At 37.2% G+C, this 21,588-nt stretch overlaps 2 long non-coding RNA genes and 1 pseudogene across 2 annotated transcripts; all 3 read left to right on the forward strand.

Moving 5' to 3' along the window:
• The first annotated feature begins 10,576 nt into the window (after positions 1–10,576).
• Positions 10,577–11,562, forward strand: LOC145797648 (5'-adenylylsulfate reductase-like 4 pseudogene; annotated as a pseudogene).
• Positions 11,563–11,686: 124 nt separating this feature from the next.
• LOC145796497 (uncharacterized) lies at positions 11,687–13,559 on the forward strand. Its single transcript, XR_014336964.1, has 3 exons — positions 11,687–12,441; positions 12,988–13,044; positions 13,212–13,559. It is a non-coding gene; the product is annotated as an uncharacterized LOC145796497 (long non-coding RNA).
• A 1,322-nt stretch (positions 13,560–14,881) lies between these two features.
• Positions 14,882–16,033, forward strand: LOC145796498 (uncharacterized). The gene is made up of 3 exons (XR_014336965.1): positions 14,882–15,067; positions 15,370–15,883; positions 15,975–16,033. It is a non-coding gene; the product is annotated as an uncharacterized LOC145796498 (long non-coding RNA).
• The last annotated feature ends 5,555 nt before the right edge of the window (positions 16,034–21,588 follow it).

Consider the following 21,588-nt stretch of genomic DNA (forward strand, 5'->3'; position numbering starts at 1 on the left):
TTTAATAGAACTGAAATAGTCTTATAACGATGTTTCCAATTGAAACATGATGAGTAACTTAGACTTATCTTATGGCAGAGTTGAATTATACTTGCATATCATAGAGTTGAACTAAGTTGATGATATTTCTAATTAAAACATGATGAGTAACTTAGACTTATCTTATGGCAGAGTTGAATTATACTTGCATATGATAGAGTTGAACTAAGTTGATGATGTTTCCGATTCAAACATGATGAGTAACTTAGACTTATCATAGGATAAAGTTGAATAATACTTGCATATGATAGAGTTGAACTAAGTTGGCGATGTTTATGATGAGTAACTTAGACTTATTATATGATAGAGTTGAATTATACTTGCATATGATAGAGTTGAACTAAGTTGAATTAATGTAGACTTGTTATGTCGGCAGAGTTGAACTAAGTTGAGTAAAGACAGATTTGCCAAGCCGGCAAAATTGAACTAAAGATTACTTTAGTTAGATTAAATAGAGAAACAAAGGTAGAACAACTCAGCTAGTCTTTGTTTGAGTCTGACTTCGGCAACAAACCATAGATGCATGCTTAATGTGAACTTAAGCGGAGCTTAGGCTCACATTAGGGAGTAGGGAGCAAGAATGATATCTAAGCTTATGAGCTTTACACTTGTTAGAAATTTTAGAAAATTTACAAGTTAGAATGAGCCTGACACTTGTTGAAATTTCAGAACAATTTACAAGTTCAAGTTAGCCAAGGTAATAAGGAAAGAAGTATCCGAGGTACTTATTACCTGAGATGACCAAGCAGGATGTCAAGCTTGGAAAGGTTGGAAGGGTGAATTCTTGATAGAAGATAGCGAGCACAATCAAAGTTTAAAGTCGAGGCGATATTGGTCCGAGGTGACTAGCTAAGGTTAACTCCGAGGTCATTCTTGTCTGATATATTCTACCCCGAAGCGATTTCATAGAATATACTTGGAAAAAGTAGAAAAATATTCTAAGTATGGAGAAACATACAAACAGTAAGCATGCAAGAGAAGCATTCAATACTTAGAAAAAAGGAAGCATGCATTCATAAAAGACTACTTGTTTAGTTACAGAGGTGGCACTTCGGCCCAATTAAAGCAGAAACTATTACAACTTGTTCAAAGAAAATAAAAAGTACAAAGAAAAAAGAGATTCCTAAGTACTAGGATCTTGGGCATTGATCTCAGACTAATCTGCTTCGACGGTTGGCAGTGTTTCGACCTCAGCAGACATCTGGGAAAGATTCTCATCATTTTTATCAGCCTTGATCTCGGCATCGATCTCGAGAAGAGTCTAGTCAAGGCTCTTCTCAGCGATATGGACCTCGGCTTCGCTGGTTATCTTTTTGGGAGAGGCAATCTTGGAGACCTCATCCTCCTCATCCTAAGTCAAGTCCAGGACTTGCTCATTCAGAGTAGGGGACTTGGTCCCAACAGCAATCTCCTCTTCATCGGCATCATCAGTCTCGGTGTCATCATCCTCAGCTTTGTTTTCTGAGCCCTTAGGAGTTGAAGGAAAGGTGCTTAGAGCTGATTAATGTCTCTCAAGGTGGAGTCCATTGGGACAGAGAGGTTATTCAGAGCCGCTATCCAGCTGAGATGAAAGCCTCGGTTGCAAGCTTGGTTGACCTGGCCTTTGTATACATCACGGATGGCAGTTTGCCCCTCTGAGAATGCCTTCCCCGTCTGCTGCCTTAATTTCGGCTTTCTTGGTGGCCAAGGCCTCTCGGAGCTCTGCCTGGGCTTCAGCTGTTTTGGCTTCAGCCTCCTTGGCCTTGGCTTCGAGAGCCACGGCCATAGCCTCCGCCGCTCCAGCCCTTTCCTCGGCTAGATCTTGCGCAGTTTTGGTAGCCTTGGCTTGATCTAATAGAACTTTCATCTTAGCCTCGGCATTGTTCAGGGAGACAATGTAGCCAGCAACCTCCTTGGTCTTTTGCACCAACTCCTGCTTGAATGCCTCGGCTTTCGTTGCGAAGGAGTGGGCATGTTGGATATCCTGGAAAAAAAGAAATTATCAAAGTTAGTAAAATTTCCAAGTGTGAAGAAAACTTGAAGGAAAAAATGTTGAAGACTCACCAAAACAGAATGCTGCATCATCAGCACAAAGTTTTCGTACTCACTGATTTCGGCCATACGATTTAGATCTGTCGGCAGGAGAACAACGGTAGAGAGGGCGGCACCGACCTCAAGACTATCAATGGTGCTATCCCCAGCCTTCATTGGCCAATCCTCAATCATGATGGCTAAGACCCAGGGTTCGTCGGCTTTAAAGACACCTGAGGTTGCTATAGCTTTGGACCTCGACTTCTTTGACCGGGTGGTAATGGTTGGATCGGCCTCAACAGGCCTCTTTTCGATAGCGGAGGCAGTTTTCTCAATTTCGACGAGTTTGGAGATCGATACTGTATCTTCAGACTCAATTTAGGTGGTAGAGGCTTTTTCCTTAGCTCTCTTCACCCTTTTTGGTTTTTTTTAGGTTAGGATTGAGATGGTGAAGAAGAGGTAACAGTAACCACTCCTAGCAAGTCGGCCAGGAGGTCTTTAACAATGATTTTTCGGCCCATATCGTCGGCGGTAGCAACGAGGGTAACTTTGATGCTGAAATGGATTGTTGGCAAGGCGATTGGTGGGTTTGTTGGATCATAAGCCTACTCTTCAAAATATCGACGTTTTCGGCTACGAGTCTGTTGGTAGGTGTGTTTTGCGGGGCTCGACGTTGGTGTCGGCGCTGAGAAAGTGGAATCGATTGGGGGCCAGATATGGATGCAACCTCAACTGGATTTGATGAAGAGGCCTAATCTGGCCTTGGTGATGAAGCAGTTGGTGGAGTTGTGGCTAAAGGTGAAGTCTTGCTTCGACGAGGAACGTTGGGCAAAATGGACTTGTATGTCAGAATGTAGTTGAGCAGCAAATGAGCTTTGCGCTAGTCAATCGGCAAGCCTAGCATCCTTTGAAGGTCGTTGCTGGGGAAGAAAGACTGACGGAAGCCTTTTGGTGGCTGAGGAAGAGCTGCAAGAGCAAAAAGTAGAGATTAGAACAGATAAGAGGAATAAAGTGACAGTCTTAAACAAAAGTGCAAAGGTTGCACTTAGTTCTTACCCTCGTCCTCTCTAAAGACTCCTCGACTCAGGGGGAAAAGATGAAGATCATCATAAGGTGCAAATTCCCAGTTGCCCGAGACGATGAAATATTCATCTCCAGTACCCTTGTTGGAGTCTGGGAGGTTGGCTATGAGTTTGAATGCAGTGGATCTGGGCTTGAGGTAATAGATGTAGCCTTTTTCAGACTTTAGGCCACACATTGTATAGCAAAATTAGATGTCGACTAACGTAATCCTAGCATTTGTTCTGTGTGCTAGTTCGATTATACCGTAAATAACCCTATATGAATTGATGGCTAATTGCATAGGGTTGAGTTTGTAATAGTGGAGGATTTCCCTAAATAGAATGTCTAATGGAAACCTAAGCCCACATTTGATGAAAGTAACTATGGAAAAGGGCATGGAATCGCCAACAGGCATTATGGAGTCCTTCTTCCTAGCCAACCTGATCTGAACATCGCCTGGGATAGAGAATTCTTGCCTAAAATAATCTAGCTTAGCCGGGGTGTCCACTCTCCACCTAAACATACCCCATTATGTCAGCTTGGTATGAGTGGTACTGGATTTCGGAGAAAAATGGTTAAAATGGGTCTGAAGACCTCGGTTAAAACCCAAAAAGAACAAGAGTAAGGGTTTATGATGGCCTAAGGAGAAATTTGTTTTAGTTTTCCTAATGAATAGGGTACTAAATCAAATCCCAAACCTAAGTCTATGTGGAAATAAGAATCAAGAGCAAGAACCTGAAAAACAAACAAAGCAAACAAAAATGGAACGAAGTTCAGAGCCAAGAAGGAATCAAAGACAAGAAAATTTAGAAACCAAGATTGAAGCAGAAAACAGATATGCACACCCAAAACTTCAAATCACTGAGTGAGTGTGTGAAAAACAGTGTGCAAATATCTCAAGCAAAACATGATTGGCATTCTTTGAAACACTTCACAGATTCAAGATTCAAGAAACATAAAATGATGACCAGAACATGAAGATGGGAACGGAATACAATAACGAGTCTAGATACAAAGCAACAACAGGCAATGTGGACAAACGGTAGATTCGAAATAGATTAAAAGAATGGAAAGGATTGAAATTAAGAGGAAAGAAATTACGAACTCACCAATTGGGGCTGAAGACGAGGACACCGGTTTGAGGTACACCGGAGTCAAACGGTGACGGCGAGTGGAGTATGACAATGGCTACTTCACCAGAGATGGTAAACGGAGTTGTTGCAGAAAAGCACAGTAATGGAGAGTTTTCTGGAAGTGTAGAAAGAGAAAATTTTGCACGAAGGAAATTGTAATTGCAAGTGTGAAGGGACGGAGAGAGATGGGGAGGAGTTTTGTTAAAAAATCGAAAAGGAGGCAAACAATAATGAAATGCCTTGGACGATGTGTTTGTCAGGAAGCGTGTGCAGAAGCGACGCGACCTGATAGCGCGTCTCAGGTACAAACTAATAAGGAAAGGACGCATAGAGGAAACGATTGAAGGGACTATGCGTGACAACTCATACGCAAATTAGAACTCTTGAGATTCTTGAAGTAATGAAGCTAGGACCTCGGCTAGAGAAACAATCTTGGCTGAGATATATAAAAATTGAGTTCTTGGTTCTTGATCATTGGGATAGTGGACTGCAGAAGTCTTGGTTCTATGGAGCCGACAAGGAATAATCTCGGTCGTGAAAAAGAAAGGATATCGTAGCCAACATACTATATGAACAAATGATGTAGGTTCCATCACCTCAGGTTGCCGAGATAATAGAACCTAAGGGGCAATTGTGGGGGTGTATTTTATGAATAACGACATGTGGCTAGGGTGACACCGAGGTGTTAGCCGAGGTGCCACGTGGCCCGAACACATTGCCGAGATTATCTCGGCAAAGCTGAGGTAATCTATGGAGATGCCGAAATCCGAGATAAGCAAATAAGGAGACAGGAATCCTAGACAAAAGAGGGCTCTAGTCTAGATAAGGATAAAACTCTTAGAGAGTTTATCCCTGTCTAGCAAGAAGGCCAAGATAAGCATTATGTGCTGGAAACCTATGAAGTGAGGCTTCTAGGGGAGTTGGGCACTAATGGCTATAAAAGAGAGGAACCCCCGTGGGTCTCAGGTATGTGTGATATACTGTGAGCAGTAAGTTCTTTCTTGTGAGTGAAGTACAATTAGCTATCTTTGAGAGATATTTGATTACTGACTTGTGCGTTAGAGTGCCCCTCAAGTGTACAAACCACAGCCGGATTCTTACCTTTCTATGACAAGTTGTTCGGGCTTAATCTATTCTGCCAGTGCTCCCCAGCTAAGTTCCCTCTTTTGGTTGTGTGGTCAAAATTCAACACCCATACATACTTTATGTCATCTCCCATGTAAATGAACCTTTCGGTATTCACTGGCCAGACAACTCCTTAGGCAACTTTGTATAGTAACACTAATGTGAATAGTAGTTTCTGTATCTATTCACCAAGTGTGGGTTGGTACTTCAACTAAATTAAAATCAGAACAACTAAAAACATAGAAATTGCCACCTTTCTTTGCGAGCTAAGTAATGGTATTTGGAACAATCCTTCTTCACATGACCAGCAACCTCCTTACAAAAGAAACAAGAAATAACTTTATCTTATTTTTGTTGCACTTTTGCTTGTGAGGTCCCAATAACTATAGTTCCCTTACCTTTATTATCTCCTATCCTTTTTTTTTTTTTTCATAAGTGCCTGAATTGACATAAGAAAAATTGTCAAATGAACACTTTTATCTTTTCTTATTTTAAGAATACTTCCTCTTGCACGCTAAGCAATGAGCTCATTAAGAGTTCACTTCTTCTTTTAAATTTTATAATTAATTTTAAAGAGACCAAATTCTGTAGGAAGTGAATTCACAATAAGATGCATATGAATTTTATAAGAAAATTCTAACTTTAATGCTCTCATTCTGTAACAAGATTAGATATCTCCATAGTGTACTTCTTTATATTTCATTTGTCATTATACCGCATGGTGATAAGTTTGCTAAAAAGCATACTTGCCTCTATCTTTTCCAAATTGATTAATTTGGCTTAGAAATTTCTTGACATTTCCTTTCTTAGACATTGCACCTCGAATTGTGTCAGAGATAAAGAATGTTATATCATAAGACTTACGCAATTCAAGCCTTCCCACTTTTCATATGTAACTTTATATGAACTGCACTTTTATCAATAAATACAGAAAACTCATCAACATGAAATGCATAATTCAAATACATACACCAAAAAATAATAGCAACATGTTCTTTTCAATTTTGTAAAATTACAATAATTAAGAATTGGAATACTATTTAAACTCACAAATATAAAAGATGCATTCACTTTATATAAGACAAAATAAATCTTACAATTAATAAATGTCCCATCTACCTTAATCCATTGATAAAATATAATCATAATTATTATTATCAACGATCTGACAAGAAGCTCTAATACCACTTGTGAGATTTCTTAATAGAAATCTAAATCCAAGATTTCAAGTCAAATCAATAGAAGAGAATAATAACAGTAGCATGCCTGACACCATTAATAAAGATAATCTAAGTGGTAGACTTTTTGGTGGTTATTGTCTTTTGCTCCAAAGCCCTGCTCTTGTTTCTCTCACACACAGATGGGAAAAAATGATATGGAGGTTAGGGTTGGAGTGGAGACCTTAATCACATATTTATAAAGCCCTAATTCCATATTAACCCATCATAAATAATTGGAATTACAAGTGAGCCTAAATGTTTATCCCATACTCCTTTAGTGCACATAGCATGACAAAAAATATGTGCTATTAGAGATGTGTTCATGACCCAGTCATGTTTCTATATGGATCAAAATTTAATGGGTCTAACCGACATCACTCATATTTCATTTAACTATATATAATATATAATTATTTAATCTATGTAGGCCCATTTACAGAAAATTCCTTACAGCCTTTTCTTCCATTCTTTGCTCAATATTTCACTAGAAAATGCTTAGTTTCCGGAAAGTTGTTATGAATTTTAGATCAATGGTATATATTTAAATTTAAGATAAATGATAAATATATTTGTTGAGGGTTACTTAAAATAAAAATATGTAATTCTGATAATTACATCTCATCCTTTTGAGTTTCTAATCACATAACAAATAACTCATTTTATTAATAAATTATTAAGTTAATTAATATTTTTTTAATGATGTTAGAAATATATTTCAATTAACAATTCATATAATTTTATTGTTGTATAGAAAAGTAGTTATGAATTTTTTTTGTTAATTATGTTAAATAAAAATTTTGACAATGAAATATTTGTAATTTTCATAACCATAAAAATAATGTGTATTTTAAGTAAACTTATGAGAGTATATTTGTAATTTAACCTTGAAGTTATTGTTGTGGGGTCAAGACTTGAGTGCATCTTGCCTCTTGATTTTAAATTTTCATAACCTTAAAGTATTTTTCTGGATATATAGTATGACTGTATTTCACTAGCAAAACTTTTGAAACAAAAAGATTAACTTACACAATGGCTCCACAAGTATAGCACGCACTTTATTTTAGTCATTAATATTTAAATTGTATCAATTGCATCCCTGAATTTCACATTAATTCAAGGGTAATTACATTTACAATCCGCAAACCATGTTGTTTGTGTCATTTTGATCATCAATAATTAAATTGCTTCTATTTGGTCTTCAATGTAAGAAAAATGTTTTACTTTTGTGTAAATGTGAAAATTCAATTAAAAAGTTACACTTTCGGTTTCAAAATATGCGATTTTTATGAATAATGTAAAAACTCAATTAAGAAATTTACACACATTTTAAAAGATATTAAAGCGAGTCATGACAAATTGATAAAGAAATTTGTTACGTATTTGAGTTCTTGGCCCTTACTGTCAACCAAATACCAACGTACCGCACCAAAACATCAAGTTTTCGTGGTTTTTCCATTCTCTCAATATTTCTTTCTTTTTCATTTTTTTTCTTTATTTTTAAATTGGACACCCCTACATTAAATATTCTTTGTTTTGCTTTTTCAATAATGTTACAGATATTAACTAATTTATGAAACAAACATATCAACTAAACACAATATTAAATGAATTTCACCTTATGTAATGAGGTTTTTTTTTAATGTCTTTATGCAGTTTTTGATAGTTTGTTACAATATTTTTAACATTATTATATATATACTTTTTTAATAGAATTCGTTATTTTTCCATAAAAAAATAAAGTAAAAATAGAATTCATTATTTTACTTTAGTCATAGAATTCGTTATTTTACTGCAATGCATTTCTTTTTTCCCCTTGAGGAACTCGTACTTTCTCCTCATGACATGTCTTTCAAAAATTCCTCACTTTTTTTGATACTCATGTCTTCCATTCTCTGATCAATACTTGCAATATCATTAGCAAACAAAATTCTTGAAAAAAACAATGTTAGATTGGCCAAATGCAATATGAATACACTCTTTTTATTAAGTACTTTCAGCGTATTCTCTATTTTATTTTTAAATTTTACTTAAAAAAGTATATTTTCTTGGTCACTTTTTCAACCACATCCTTCAATAATACTTTTTTCACTATTTTATTTAAATTTTTTTTTTCTTTTTCAACTAAACTTATTTTTTAGAAATTGATGTGATTATTGCATTATAAAGTAGGGAGAGGGGATTTTTTTTTTTCAAAAAGTGAAAAATCACTAAAAAAAAGTAAATTATACATCTCAGTCATTCATGTTTTTAATATAATTAAAAAAAAATCATTTCCAAACACATTAAATATATTTCACCCCATTAGAAAACATTAAAAAGCCACAAAAAAATAATAATGATAAAAATCAAACTCCAAACCACACCAAAGTCATTGTAGCACTAGACAACATGTACATCAGCCATCAGGAGTCTCTACTGGGAGGCTGTGAAATGAGATTAAGAGTTTTCACTTTCTAAAATAGGTAAAAATATAAAAAAAAATTGAGATTGTTGGAAATGTTCGTACTAAATTTTTTTGCCCTTTTGTGGTGATGTAACTTTCATTAACAATGATTCATACCACTAAAAAAAAGACCACTAATAACACTAATATATTGGGAATGCCAAAAAAAACAAAACAAGGCATAGGCAGTGGTGATGCTATTAGAGCATCACTTTTAGTGCTTTCAACCATTTTTCAACTTTCATTTTTCTATACACCTCTTGTTGATGTACAAAATAGACCTAAAAGATTTTTTTGTTTTTTTGAAAAGCTGATAAATAGTATTAATCTATGAAGCACGTGTACAGGTACGAGCACTGGTATTGGTACAGGTACAATAAGAGTATATTAATACATTAAAATATTTAAAAAGTAAGATATTTCATCTAAACAAAGTAACTTTTTGACACAAAATTGTTTTGTTTCTAAACCTACATTTTTTTTATTAAAAAAAAAAAATTGGGAGTAGCCTTTTTGTGACAACTCACACGATGGTTGAAATTGTTCTAATATTTTTTGCAACAAAACTTTGAGATTAAAATTTTTATATGTTGTAGTGAGAGTACACTACAAGAATTTACACAATTGCCGACCAAAAAAAATTTGGTAGCAAAAAAATGACATTTGGCGACCAAATATTAATTAGTCGCGAATGATCAATATTTTTGGCGACCAAATATGAGTTGGTCGCAGAAGGTCACATTTTGGCGACCAAAAATGAGTTAGTCGCAGAAATTGGTATGCTTTTCGCTACCAACTACAAATTTGGTTGCGGAAGGTTACATTTTGGCGACCAAAAAAATTTAGTCGCCAAATTTGTACTTTTAGCGACTAATATTTTAGTCGCTATTGATTGAGATTTAGCGACTAAAAAATTTGTTGCCGAAGGTACCTTTTTTGCGACTAATATGGTGTTTTGGTCGCCAAAAGTGTTTGGGAGGGAAATTTCAAACAGGGAGGGGGGAAATGAAATTTTTTGGCGACAAAAAAATTTTGGTCGCCAAAGTAAAAATGACGTCGTTTTGTACCTGGAAAACAAAAAAAAAATTAAAAAAAGGTCCTGATCTCCTCTTTGTCTCCAACTCTCCCTCTCTCTGTGTTCTCTCTCTCAATCGGCTTGCAACTGCTCAAGAATTGCAGCCAATTCTAGTTCAGAATCCAACATTTCTTCCTCAATCTTCTCTCTCGTCTCCTGATCCTCGGCCCTGGCTAGACGAGTACACCACACAATCTTCAATTGGTTCTACAACAAACACTTAACAAGGCTGAAATTATCGAATTGGAGGTGACCCAAAAGCTTGGTCTCAACTTTAAGATCATCATCATCAAAACCATGCTGTTCTTCTTCCTCATCAAACACAACAGTAAAACCCATTCTCTTCCTCCTGTTCTTCTTCCTCGTCAAACACAACAGTAAAACCCACATTATCATCAATCATAACATTGTCTTCTTCTTCTTGGAAATCAGTGATTAGGTTCCCAAAGGAAACCATCTGATCGAAAACATGATTCGACATAGGGTTCAACAATTTCTCAATCTCCTCCCTCTTGTTGGGGTTATTGTTCTTCAAAACACCCAAAACCTCATCAGTGGCGGCGGCGACTGTTCCGGGAGGCTGACCACCGCCCAATTGCTGCTGTACGAGGCTAAGCATGGCCTCATAGGGAAAACTAGTTTTCTTCGTCTTGGGCTCGTAAAAAAAAAAAAACAAATTTGATTCTACTGATTATGGCTTTGCAATAATACCATGGGTTTCCTAGTCTTTTCCTTCTAAATTCTACCATGCGTGTATGCTATCATGGTTCTCGGACCCTTGGTTCTCTTGTTTCTTTCTACGATGATGTTACTGGTAAGGCCTTACCCTGGAACTTTTCTGGTCATTGTTTAAAGGAAACTCACTTGAAGATCTTACATTTTTTTTCTGAAGATGTTGATTTCATTTATCCATAAGAACTTGTAATATTTTGTTCTTTGCATTATTTGTATCAAATTACTGAAGAAATTTCTCAAGCGATATCTAATGAAAACAAGGTCACTTTTTTGGGCCCTAAGATTGAGCCATTGAATGGAACATACTTGGAAAGAATTGGACAGTCATCTGATGACGGAAAAAACAACCACCCCGAGCAGGAAAGTTGCCCATTCTCATGGGCTAGATCTCCAGAGAATTTGCTTCAGCAGGAGACATATTTGGCCTTGGCCACTGCATTCGTGCTTTTGAGGTTGCTCTATTTCCTTTTACCAACTCTGTCTGCATGTACTCGATTGGTTTGGAGACTGTACATCCCGAATATGAAGTTAAAGAGCTTGTGGAAACATCCTCCGGCCTATCTGAATCGAGCAATCCAGTTATTCAATTCCCTAAAGGGGGCCTGCAAGAGAAGTAATTTGCAAGAGGGAGCGATGAATGTTAAGGCATGGGCTTCAAAGTCCTTAGCTTTGGTTTCATTTGGGGATGCAAACACCAGCCAGGTTGTGCCAGTAAGTTGATCTCACTTCACTTTTTTCGGCGAAATTAGGCTTTTAGATTCTCCTGCAGAATCTTTTCTGTGTCCGTCTGCAACAAATTCATGATTTGATTTGGTTTTCCATTTGGGGCTTAATGTTTCATGGTAAGGTGGAAAATTTTACATTGGTTGGTTGTTGTAGCAACCGTCATTTCTATGCAATTTAGAATAGAATTTGTTATCACCATCCCAAAAATAAGAAATGGCTTTAATTTTGTGAATAGCTTGTAAGCTATATAGCCTTGACTGGCTGGTTTGGACCCCCTCTTGTCATTCTAGATAAGTTTGTCATTTATATATCTCATCTTTCTATGTTATTAACATTTCTTGATAACTAATTTTAAGCAACATGTTAAACAGCAGTTTAGAAAATGCCTTAGTGTATGACTTTTTCTTTTCTTCTTTTCTTTTCTTCTGGCGGCTCTTAGAACTTTACTTGTGTTTGTGTATATACTTAAAAGATGTTTAAAAACTGGTTAAACGGGGAATTTGATCTGAACTGGTTGAAATCGGGTAGTTTGGTTCTAGTTTTAAAAAATTTAGAATCATTGAATATGGTTTCGTTAGTAGATTAATGCTCAAAAGAATTGAACAAAACAAACTGAATTTTTTATGTTTTCGTTAATTTTAGTATTCGTACGTATAGGATCTTCCATGTGAATAATGGGTGTTCTCTTCTTTTTTTAATTTTGTAATATGATGAGGAATGTTGGACTGAATTTCTGGGCAGCCTCGTTTCTCTCAATCTGAGCCCTAATTTCAATGTCATCTTGTGAATTAATTTGAGCAGGGTTTTTAATAACAATGAACTCAGTGGCAAGATTCCTTCAACGCTAGGACTACTGCTGACTTTGGAGATATTGTGAGTATCTCTATCACATACCCAATTAAAATCATAATAAGATGCTAGCTATGAATACCCATTAAATTTTTTGAATTGAGTATACAGTGTTGGCAATGGATTTTCCTGTATATGGACTCATTGGTGGCCCTATCCTAATTTCAATCTCATTGTTTTTCGTTTTTGTAGTGACATGCCTATTAACAAAGCACATACTTTTATGTACCATTGAGTGTAGTTAATCCTAATATGATCTATGTTTGTGCATTTATATCATTGATCTATAGACCTTATTCAAGTACCCAATAAAATAAGAAAGTCTAAATACATAGAGAATCAAACACATAATAAACACAAAAATATCTCACAAATTTACAAATGTCTCACAAAAGCAGAAAGTCTATGTTTAGTTTTCTACATTTCTAGCATTGCTCTAATTAAATTACTGCGCTGGACTTTGGCAAAACAGTTGACATCACATGAAGAATGTGTTCCTATAATTCTTTTTCTCTTACATGAGCATTCACTTAGAATCTTTTTCTTCTAGTGACTTTTTACTTTCCCCAGTTGCCAAGATCACATCTGAGGCAGGTGCACAATGAATTTCATGAAAATGCCTTGCAGGTATGGACTATGAAACTATGAAGAAGCCTATATGTTGATATTATAAACATGATTCTAAAATGTGTACTGAATTAAATTTCAAATTCACATGAAACTAACAAACTGAAAAGAAAAAGACATGATCTTGGTTTTGTTTTAGAGTTTTTAACTGATTTGAGTATATGCAGATGGCAGGAATTTCTGTTGTGGGTCGAAATTATTATGGTGTGTTCCCGTTGAGAGGTACATTGCTTAATGTGAGGGAAGCAAGCCATAAACAGATCATGGAGAACGCTGAAATCATGAGCATCAAGCAGATTCTTGGACTTCAGCATGGAAAACAGTATGACAGTGTGAAGACTTTGAGATATGGTCATTTAATGGTCATGACTGATCAGTTTTAAAACATTTAACTTCTTGTTTTGTTTTTTCTTTTGGTTTTATCTATATGCAATGGACAATGGTGAAATTTTATATGTTACAAAAATCTGTTTAGAATGTTTAGAATCTGTTACCAAAAATCTGTTACTAAAATGTGGGACCTCTAGTGATGTTTAGAATGTCTCATGTCATTTCTTGATGTCAGTAGCTTTAGGGGAATTGAGTTCTATCCTTTTTGTATTTTTCTTTCATGATCTTGTCAATTGACCTTGCTTCGGGTCTTTGTCATTTTTGTAAAGCTATGGTTATAATTTTTGCATCATATTTGTTTTAGTATGATCTACCGTTGTTGATTGTGTTATCCTTTGCATTAGATGGTTTCTCCTAATGCTAATTGCCTGTATGTGGTTGAAGCATCTATGGCACATAGATCATCAGATGAATCCTTAGTCTATGCTATATGATTTTTTTTCACTAGCACTTTATTTACCTTCAATGGCATCTGTTACAGCTGAAAATATTTGACGGGTTGGCCTTTCCTCCCCTTTACTTCTACAATGGAGGAGTTAGAGAGTTCCTTGCTACAATAAAGCAACATGTTTTTATTGCGAGGTAGGTTGTTTTTAATTTTAATTGCTCTTTTCAACTTGAAATCCTTTGATTGTGAGTAATGAGCATAGTTGGAGATAGAATAAATTTGTTTTTTGGACTAGAATATATATTTTTTGTTAAATATTAGGCAATTAAAACTTTATCTACCCTGTTAAAGTTGGTTTCTCAAAGAATTATCTATAATTAGAGATTAGTAAGTTGTTAGTTGTTAATTATTGGAGGGTTTGTTGAATCATGTACCTATAAAATATAATATGGTGCATAATTTCGATTCAAATAAAAAAAGTCAATCTTCACCGAGAAGTTGTCCCGGGAGAAAATATATAATGGAGCTTTAATTTTTGTTTATTATAGGTCATCAGATGTAATTTTGCCTATCATTATAAAAAAAAAAAAAAAGGGGGAAAACTACAAATCAGTGCATGTGATAAAAATAATTTGCAATATCTGGTAGTGCAACTCTTTTTGTGTAAAAAACACAGCAAATGTTACATCCCAAGAAGATTCTCACCATTTTAGCAAGTATTTGCTACACTTCCCACTGAATTGTAATCTCCCCTAGAAAAAATGGTGGAAATAAGGAAAAGCAAAGGAAAATGAGAAAAGTTCTTTAGAATCTGTTGAGATCCCATGCATGTTGTTTAACATAAATATGGCGCTAGCGTTGAAATTCCAAAAATATATTTAGTCCAACAGTCGGATCCGCTGTTGAGTGTGGTTCTGTTCTTATTTGATCCACACCACTCCAACAGTTTAGGGTGCTAAATTGTATTGAAATTGAATATTTTCCCCTACTGTGCTTAATTGCCTTTACTCACAGTTTAGGGTGCTTCTTGATCCAGTTCACTTTCACTCAGTTCTTGAACTTGTGTACCAACAGGAAGATCGTGCAAAATGTGCTGCGCGCAAGAGAATCAGGAAAAGGGGTTCTCACTGCTCCTTTCAGGTTACTCAAATCAAATCGCCTGGGAGTCATATTGACTTTTGCTGTCTACAAGACAGATCTCCCCTCAAATGCAACATCAAGTGAGAGGATTCAAGCAACTGATGGGTATGTTGTCTGCCCAAAAATCAAACTTGTCATTAGCTCCTTAAAGGGGAATAGAGAAGAGAAGAAATAAATAAATATACAATGATGACAATTGTATAACTAATCCTATTCATAAAATAAATTGTATTTAAAAAATATAAAACAAATTTAGAGGTCATCGCAAAGTTAAATAGAATTAATTGAGTTGATGTACTGTCTTAGCTATAAATAATGAGTGCAGCTAGAAATTTCAGGATGCAGACAAGATTAGAAAGATTGAATTAGATAAGAACTTCATTTAATGTTTCACTACTGCCAAGCAGGTACCTTGGCGGAGTCTTCGATATCGAATCAAATGTGGAGAAGTTGCTTCAATAACTTGCAAGCAAACAAACCATACTTGTAAATGTGTATGATACCACCAACTTTTCGCACCCTATCAGCATGTATGGCTTGAATGTATCAAATGCTAAGTTACAACATGTTAGCAGACTTAACTTTGGTGATCCGTTCAGAAAACATGAGATGCGTTGCAGGTGATCTATTTAATCCTATCTGTTACTGTGTATTTTAGAGGGGTCAATGCGAGTTCTTAGATTGAGATTCAAAGTGATAAAATGGACTTACAACTAAGTTTGTTCTTGAAGCAGATTCAAACAAAAACCACCATGCCCATGGTTTGCGATGATGATTTCAATTGGTATCCTCGTAATTGCAATGCTTCTTGGGCATATAATCAACGCAACAGTGAATCGAATAGCCAAAGTTGAGGATGATTACCATGAGATGATGGAGCTGAAGAAACGAGCAGAGGCAGTTGATGTTGCTAAATCACAGGTATTTGATAGTTGTAGTTCATGTATTGAAATTTTGTTAGGCTTCACCTAATATGTCTACATGGTTCTAATTGAATTTCAATCCTCTGTAGTTCCTTGCTACTGTGTCCCATGAGATCAGAACCCCAATGAATGGTGTTCTTGGTAAGTTTTTGTTATTGTCCTTTATCATTTTAAGACATTTAAATACATTGCTTTAGGGAAAACATTAACAAATTATTTAAAAATAAACAAAGAAAGTAGGGTTGTTGTGTGATGTCTGTATATATGTTTATTCAACAGGAAAGTTGCCGATGCTAATGGACACAGATCTGGATGTAACTTAACAAGACTATGTCAGAACTGCACAGGGCAGTGGAAGAGCATTGGTTTCACTAATAAATGAGCTTTTGGACCAAGCAAAGATTGAATCTGGTAAGCTCGAGCTTGAGATTTACAGAGATATCTAAAGATCAAATCCATCAAGCTGATTCACAATTTCAAGCATAGTGCACTGATTGGTTTCACTAATATGATTGATTTTTGTTCATTTGGACTAGAATATATTTTTTTCATTTGTTGATAGCTGCGCATGGATAACAAATAGTTATGTTTCAAATTGTTATGCTAGATGGATGTGACTTGTGAATAAAAACTTAGAATAGTTGTATTGTGTCGAATGTTAATGAATTATGTATTGTGTCGAATGTTAATGATTCAGTTGATTTGAATGATGCTTTAAAATTATAGGTTTATTATGGATTGAATGAATTATTAGGAATTACAGGTGTATTGTTTTCCTGCTTTGGCGACCAATTTATTAGTCGTGACAAATAAATAATTTTTTTCGCAAAAAATGACAATTGCCGACCAAGAGTTTTGGTCGCAAAAAATACATCTATTGCCGACCAAAAAATGAGTTGGTCGTGGAAACTCACTTTTGCCGACCAAAAGTTTTGGTCGCGAAAAGTAACAAATGGTGACCAAATTTTTTGGTTGTGGAATGTCACAATTGGCGACCAAACTTTTTCGTCGTTGAATGTGATAATTGGCGACCAAACTTTTTGGTCGCAAAATGTGTCAATTGGCGACTAAGATATTTGGTCGGGAAAATATCACTTTTTGCGACCAAAGTGTTTTAGCGACAAAATGAATTAGTCGCGGTAATTAAATATTTAGCGACCAAAAATTTAGTCGGCAAATCTAACTTTTGCCGACCAACCAAAATTTTGGTCACGAATTACTTTTGCCGACCCTCAATTGGCCACCAAAGTAGCGACCAAAAAAATTAGTCGCGGATAACTTTTACCCACCAAAAATAGACTTTTAGCGACCAATTTTTTTGTTGCCAAAAGTGTTAATTCTTGTAGTGGTAAAATCTACAACTCTCTACTCTCTTATTGGTCAAGGAAAAAAAGTATAAAAAATTAAAATGCAATAAACCATGTTTGGTACAAGAAAAATTGAATTCAATTTTCAAAAAATTAAGTTTTTTATTTTTTGTATTTTTTTTTTTGTTTTTAGTAATTTTTTTAATATTTTAAGCAAATTTGTTTTATTTTTTAAATACACCTAATCTAAATATAATTAAAAAGTACAATATTGTGACTTTAAAAAATTTACCAAATACAAAAAATATGAAAATTAATATATTTTCATATTTTGTTATATTCAATGAAATTTTAAAACATTTTTATACAAATTTTTTACTTTTTAAGTAAATTAAGATTAAGTGGAACTAAAAAATTTTTTAAAAAAATTTAAAATCATTAAGAATACGAATTAAAAACTCATAAAATTATTATTAAAAACTCTATATCAGATTGTTATTGTTAACCAAAATAGCAATGTATCCCACGAAAATATCAATTTGTCATAATTGTTCCATTCACATCGCATCACTCTATATTTGTTTTTCATAAAGGGCATTTGAAACTTAGAATATGTTTTGTGGGTATTTTGTTTGGACGGAAAATATTTTACTCATTTTTTATTGTTTAGTTAAATAAAAAGTAAGTAAAATATTTTTTAAGAAAAATATTTTTTCATCATTTTTTTAAAAATCACTTACCTTTAAAATTTTCGTAAATTAATTTTTATAAAGTTGACTCTCACTCATTACATTTTCAACATATTTAGCATTTTTCCAAAAAAAGTCAAAAATGATACTTTATTGAATCAAAATTTATATTTTAGGCAATAAAATATTTTTGTTTCAAATATCAACCAAATGCCAAAAAACAAAAACAAATTTGTTTTGTATAAAATATTTTACTTCGAAACAAACGGAACCTTAGTTCACCATTTTGCATTTGTACATTTTACATATTCGGAATCTGTTTTTTTTTTTTTTTTCCTTCAATATTTTCTTGTTTTTCCTTTTTGTTTGTATTTTCAAACCTCTTTCTGGAGACCCCTACATTAAATATTATTTCTTTTACTTTTTTCAATAATGCTAAAGACAATTTTATTAGTGTTTCAAACATTATTATATACATATATTGTTCATTGACATGGGTAAGCCCATAAAGATTATAGTCCACTATTTAGGGCCCAATACATAACTCAAATGCTAAAACGCTGAAGCCCCATGTAGCAATAAGAATCAATGGCATCAAGACACATGGCAAGAAAGGGGCAAGCCACATCAGCAGACAAAGATCTACAAAGTTATTGCCACGGCACATCGCCATTAATGAGGCCCCTTACAGCATTTATTGCGATAACCCCTCTCCGTCGGGACAAAACGCCTTCACCCTGAACAAGGTAAGCTAGAGCATAGACTTTTAGCCAAGGTGACAGGTCGGAAGGGACAACGTAATGATTACCAAAGGATATAAGCCGACGTCGAAGACAAGAAGAAGGTTAAGTTTTTCTATCTCTAATCTATCTACACATTCCACTTCTCTCTTTCTAACTTGCTCGTCGGAGGGTTCACTGGGGGACTCTCTGTTCCCCGTTGAACTCTTGTGTAGGTCTTCTGGTGGGCTTGGTCATTCGGACATAGGCTCGAGGAGCGTAGATCAGTCCGACCCGTTCCACCTTGAACGAACTGTATCATCAGTTAGCGCCGTCTGTGAACGCTTTGCTCAGCACGCCAGTTGTGTTCATTGTCGCCGGAGACCCTATCCCAATAACTCTTTCCTGCCACCTATCAGGGTGTATGGTTACGACTGGATCCATGGCTTCTCACCACAATGTTGCTGACCCTCCCAATCCAAACGACCCGCCCCCGTATATCACCGAGCTCACCAACAGCATAAACCGACTGGCCGAGCAAAACCAAGCCCTTATTAATACTCTACTCCAAAGAAACCCTCATATGCCTCCTCCACCACCTCTAGATATCCCACCTAACCAAGAACGAGCCCCGAGCCATACTATCCTGCAGCCTAATCCACCCAACTTGGAAGGCTTGTAACCCCTTCCCCCAGGTATAAAGCAGCCACCCCGAGCCCCGCATCCATCAGTCCCAGTACCAACCCTCGAGGGAGAGGCCAATAGCGTCCAACCCCCGTTCCCCTCCGGTGGTGACAACATTCCTCTCTAGGATGCAGAACTCCGAGCCATGAAGCTCTAGCTCCAAGGAGTCATGCAGAACATACAACATAAACCATCCACCATAGCCAACTCACCATTCGTTGCCTCCATCCAGGACAAACCTCTACCGCCTAAGTTCAAAATGCCCACCATTGACTCTTTTGACGGGACAACAGACCCAGTTGATCACTTGGAGACCTACTGGACCCTCATGATCCTCCATGCATTCCCTAACAAAATCATGTGTCGGGCTTTCCCCGTAACACTCAAGGGGTCGGCTCGACTTTGGTTTAGTCAACTGCTAGCAGGCTCTATCTCCACTTTTCAGCATCTCAGTGACTCTTTCCTCAGCCATTTCATTGGAGCCCAGCGCCAGTGACGCCCAACAACCTAACTCTTCAACATCCGTCAGACCGAGGGGGAGTCGCTGCACAGTTTCGTTCCCCGCTTCAACACCGAAGCCTTGCAGGTAGCAAAAACGATGACAAGGTCATCCTTACGGCTTTCATGGCCGGCCTACGGTCATCTGATTTCCTTTTCTCCCTCTCAAAAAATCCCCCGACCTCCATGGCAACCTTACTCTTCAGAGCCCAAAAATACATGAATGCCGAATATTCCCTAGCCGCTCGGTAAGACCCAATAGTCAAAAACCCGACCCCCAGAGAAAAGAGAAAAGACTCAGAAACCAGAAACACCTAGTACACTCACCAAACACCTCAGTACAATGACCGACCGCCTCGAGCCGACCGGTCGGCACCAGCCCGACCGCCCGGCCGGTTCGAGCGGTACACACCTCTCAATTTCCCCATGGAATCAGATCCAGCGGGACTACCCCCTAAAATGGCCCCAACCATCATGGACTCCTTCCAATCGGAGAGACTAGTCCAAATATTGCCGCTTTCACCAGGACCACGGCCATAATACCGAGGAGTGTGTTAACCTCAAACATCAGGTCGAGGGCTTGATTCGTCAAGGACATCTCAGTCGATTCACAGATACTCGCCCTCAGCAGAGGCAACGGACTGCACCCACCAGAAACAACCGCCAGCGCACCCCTCCTCGACAACCAGCATAACCTAACCAAGGTCGTGATCGCCCTCCACAACAACCTTTGGCACAAGGTAACCCCACCCCACCTATTGGAGAAATCAGAGTTATTTTCGGTGGGCTTGCTTGTGGAGGACCATCCTGCTCGGCTCAGCGGGCAAAACTTAGAAAAATAAAGCAGGGCTCAGATAAAGAAGTTGCCACATTGGACCGACCCTCCAAACAGCCCAGGCAGTGGACTGAGCCTATCACCTTTACGGACGCCGACCGCACAGGCATCTGCTACCCCCATGACGACCCTTTCGTCATTTCTGCCCTACTTTCCAATTACAAGGTCAGACGAGTTCTCATCGACAACGGCAGTTCTTTAGACATCATCTTCCTCAACTGCTTCCGCCAGCTCAAGATTGGGGAAGAAAGTCAATCTCCTCTCCAAACCCCTTTGGTCGGTTTCACTGGTGACCGGGTGACCTCTATCGGCTCCATCGATTTTCCCATCACAATCGGCGAGTACCCGCGACAGACCACAAACTTGCTCACCTTCTTTGTTGTCGACTGCCCCTCTGCCTACAACATCATCCTTGGTCGCACCGCCCTAAATGCTTTTCAGGCTGTCACATCCACTTTCCACCTTGCTATCAAGTTCCCCACCGATCTTACGGTCGGCACAGTGAGAGGAGAGCAGACCGTGGCCAGAGAATGTTATGTTGCCTCCCTTAAAGAAGTCAAGCTCAAGGAGGCCATGATCATTGAAGGACTCGACGTCAGAGACGAGAACGAGCTGGTCAGAGGGGAACCAGTGGAGGAGCTCGTCGAGGTCTTCATCGATCCCACCAACCCCACCAAAACCGCCAAGATTAGCAGCCAACTATCCCCCCAAGCCAAGGCCGACCTCACCGCCCTCCTATTGAACACAATAATGTGTTTTCCTGGACTCACTCCGACATGTCGGGTATTGACCCCTCTTTCATCAGCCACCGTCGCAGCATTGAGCCCCATTTCAGACTTGTCTGCTAGAAGCAGCGCATTTTTCACCCGGAGCGCAATAACCTTATTACTTCTGAAGTAGATAAGCTCCTTGAGGCACAGTTTATCACGAATGTGGACTACCCCAGATGGCTGTCGAATGTGATTCTGGTT

This window comes from Camellia sinensis, chromosome 8, assembly GCF_055761805.1.
Source record: "Camellia sinensis isolate YWXY chromosome 8, ASM5576180v1, whole genome shotgun sequence".
Classification (NCBI taxonomy): Eukaryota; Viridiplantae; Streptophyta; class Magnoliopsida; order Ericales; family Theaceae; genus Camellia; species Camellia sinensis.